The sequence below is a fragment of the Poecilia latipinna genome, unplaced genomic scaffold (genome assembly GCF_001443285.1).
Source record: "Poecilia latipinna isolate Pla-1442-1.1 unplaced genomic scaffold, P_latipinna-1.0 Scaffold989, whole genome shotgun sequence".
NCBI classification, from domain to species: domain Eukaryota; kingdom Metazoa; phylum Chordata; class Actinopteri; order Cyprinodontiformes; family Poeciliidae; genus Poecilia; species Poecilia latipinna.
In genome coordinates, this window is record NW_015113605.1 from 349,747 (window position 1) to 353,409 (window position 3,663).

The window sequence follows — 3,663 nt, forward strand, 5'->3', positions numbered from 1 at the left end:
AGTTGATTTTTTAAAAATAATTATTCTTTTTTAATGAAGATACAAACGTTTAGGATCTTAGTGAATATTTTTGATCAGCCCGTCAGAAGAGGAAGTTCTGCTCTCAGCGTCCTGCTGGCGATCATCTGCCGAGATCGACGTATTGGGCACCCCTGATGTAGAGAGTCTTAGTATGCCCACATCTGTTTTAAAATAGATTAATTGGTTCTATATATTTCTTAAATGCTTAGAGAAGATGAGTCCGAATAAACATTCAAGTGCATCCCCCAAAATTTGAGTATCACTAAAAAATTGGTCAATTCAGAGTGAAACTCATATCTTATGTCGATTCTTCACACATAGATAAATATTTTAAACTTTTATTTCTTGTAGATTTGATGATTCCAGATAATAAAAATCCAAAATTCAATGTCTGACAAAAATTATAATTTTATATGAAATCAATAAAAAACTGAAATTTTAAACTAACAGGTTTGTGAAAAGTAAATTAATTTTACTCACCAGGTTGGGGCTCCTTTTGCATAAATGACTGCATCGTTGTGGGAAAGAGCAGCTGGATTTTCACACAGAATATGACAGCAATTTTCTTGTGTAATAATTTTACTTTTACTGTTGAAAATGATAAATATATATATATGTATATCTGGAATAACATTCCTCATTAACTTTTAAAAAACATTACCAACCACTAAATCAATACATAAATATGTTGCTCAGTTAGAGACATGGTTAGTCCTGCCCTCTGGCGGGCAGAAAGTATAATTACATCATCACACGAAACTTTTTTTAGAGCTAAAGTATGAAGAGACAAGATAAAAGGATAAATTTTAAATTTTATTTGAAAAAAGAGGGAAAAAAGACTTTTTAAATCAGATATTTTAAACAATTTTCCCTCTACCAAATTTTACAATTGACTTTACACTTCTTACTTTGTAAAAATGAGAACAAATACAGTAAATATTTATCCTAACTGGTTGTTTTATAAAGAAAATTAGACTTTTTAATCGGAGATGAGTCGTAATTTAGACAATAAACTGTCAGAGTTGAATGAATTCAGGTGATTTAATCATCAGGTTCTCAAATTAGCCTCCAATGGCAGAAAGAAACTGTTCAGAGTCAATCTTATATCAGTAAAGTCTCCAAATCCCTCCTCCCTCATCTCCAACAGGAACATCTAAAGCAGAGGCAGAAGCTGATGTATTACCAAGGAAGTGTTGTAGTCTTCCAGGTAAGTTTCTTTAGCTTTCAGTCTAGTTGTATTTGGAGGCTGATGTGATCAGGACTGAAAATGAAACACTGGAGATTGAAGGCAAGTGATGTTCTGGAGAACATGAGCGTCTGTACCAACTTTTTAGGCACACCTTGCCAGTACAAGACGAGATTATTACTAAACTAATTTTTATAGTATCAGAAACATTCCTCTTTGAATGTTCCTCAGAGATTTGCATGGAAATCCCAACAGATCAGGAGTTTCTGCCTGTCACCGTACAGAGTCACCTAGATTTCCCGTCTTCATTCTGATACCCTCTTTCAGCTTCAGGAAGTTGTCCTCACCACATCCTCATGCCTCAGCACACTGCATGTTGATTTGCTATTTGTATTAGCATGCAGTTCAGCAGGTGTACCACATAAAGTGGTTGAGTGAAAACAAGTCATGTGGGCAAAAGACTTTACCTGCTGTTTTCAGACTCTATTCACACAAAATGAGATGCACTTTGTAAGCATCAAGGAAAGATATTTTATAACACAGGGGTGGCCAAGTATGAGAGGTACTTTCATACTTCCATACAATAGACTACATTCATGCAGTAGGCAAATGCCTCCCAAATCCAATTATTTTTGACCAAAATCAGATTTTTCATGACATTGATTCATGTTACTTCCACATGTTGAACTTAATTGGATGTATCTGATAGTTTTCAAAGCATCCGCGGTTTGAACGGTTGTGTCACATTTCATCTGACCTTCATGTCATTGACATGAAGCACACATCATACTTCTGCACCATAAGAAGCCAGATCTGGACATAAACAAGGGCTGAAAATTATAATTATGAAAAGTCTGTGTCAGTGAAGAGCATCACATCACAGTTTACTTCTAACCTACATTTCCTCTGAACAGAATTCATGTTTGTTGTGTTTCAGCCATTAGACGCTTGTGAACTGATGCTGGACCCAAACACGGCTCACACCAAGCTCAAACTGTCTGATGACCTGAAAGAGGATCAGCCGCACCACAACCATCCAGACTGATTCAGTCACTGCTGTCACCTGGGTCTGACTGGGCGCTGCTACTGGGAGGTTTACTGGGAGGGGATGGTTCACTTACAAAAGGATCCAAAGGAAAGGAAACAGCATCTACAGCAAACTGGGAGGGAAAAAAACAGTCATGGAGTCTGAACTGCGGCTATAGTGGCTCCAGTCTCAGGTCCTTCCTCCTTTTCCTCTTCATCTCTCTTCTTGTCATCCTTGGTCTCTCATGAAGTTGCAGTCTATCTGGACAGTCCTGCAGGAATCGTCTCCTTCCACAGCGTCTTGTCTGACAAATTGACTCATATTCACACCATAAAGCCACATTCCTGGAGCTCCTCTGTCCTGCTTTAGAAAATGTGAGTCCTCTGTGTCCTTATGTTCTCTGTTGATGAGCATTTCACTGCATTGGAGAAGTATTCATAGACCTTTGAGGTTTTTCACATTTTGCCATTTTGGAACTAAACTTTAGTGCTGGGAGGACTGTATGTCATGCACCAACACAAAGTGGTGCATAATGGTGAAATGAAAGAAAATTAACCATCCAAATCCGTTATGTAAACAAGAAAACAAAAACAAAAACAAAAAAAAACTGAAAAGGGTGGCATGCAGTTATATTCCCCCTCCAGAGTAGCAGTTTCACTGCAGTTCCAGCTGTGAGTATTTTGGGGTTACATCTAAAAACTGACATTTTTTCCTTTCCCCTTTTTGCAAATTAGAGAATTCAGAAAAGACCCTAAATCCATGAGCTCGGCACATTTTTCAGATTTTTATTTGTAGATAAAACATGTTAAATTTACTTCTACTTCATAATTATGCAGTACTTTGATTTGGTCTACTATATAAAATCCAATTAAAATCCCTTGAAGTTTGTGGATATAGTGGGACAGTTGTCAGGAATTGAGCTTTTAATGAATAACTACAGTATAACTATCATGTGCAAAGCATAAGCTTACATGGTTTTAGTTGCTCTGGTATGAAATGTAAAATTGAAGACACAGCAAGCTGATCAAGATGCTAAAAGCTTAATATGTTCAGATTTTTGTTTTTCTGAAATGTTCCCTTTAATTTTATTTTCAAACCGTAAACTATTTTGCACCTCTGCTGGACAAATTGTACAACTACATCATCTGAGACATTAAATGTAGTTCTAATCAAATATTACATAAATAAAAAATAGAAACATTTTAACTGTGTCTTTGTGACATTATTTCTGTTGTTTATGTGTGTAACTGCTGTAAGCTGAGCTTAAAATAGATTATGATGAAATCAAACACAATGTGGACGTCAGGTTTGAAATATAAAAACTTTAGAGGAAATTAAATAAAGAATAAAATGAATGATATGTACATATTATTATTATTATTATTATTATTATTATTATTATTATTATTATTATTATTATTATTATTAT